The sequence below is a fragment of the Bison bison genome, unplaced genomic scaffold, assembly GCF_000754665.1.
Source record: "Bison bison bison isolate TAMUID 2011002044 unplaced genomic scaffold, Bison_UMD1.0 scf7180017864241, whole genome shotgun sequence".
Classification (NCBI taxonomy): domain Eukaryota; kingdom Metazoa; phylum Chordata; class Mammalia; order Artiodactyla; family Bovidae; genus Bison; species Bison bison.
Window position 1 is genome coordinate 2,043,466 of NW_011494813.1, and position 379 is coordinate 2,043,844.

Genomic DNA, 379 nt, shown 5'->3' on the forward strand with positions numbered 1-379 from the left:
AGATAATCACGATGGTGTATCACTGACCTAGAGCCAGACATCCTGGAATGTGAAGTCAAGTGGGCCTTAGGAAGCATCACTATGAACAAAGCTAGTGGAGGTGATGGAATTCCAGCTGAGCTATTTCAAATCCTGAAAGATGATGCTGTGAAAGTGCTGCACTCAATATGCCAGCAAATTTGGAAAACTCAGCAGTGGCCACAGGACTGGAAAAGGTCAGTTTTCATTCCAGTCCCAAAGAAAGGCGGTGCCAAAGAATGCTCAAACTACCACACAATTGCACTCATCTCACACGCTAGTAAAGCAATGCTCAAAATTCTCCAAGCCAGGCTTCAGCAATATGCGAACCGTGGACTTCCTGATGTTCAAGCTGGTTTTA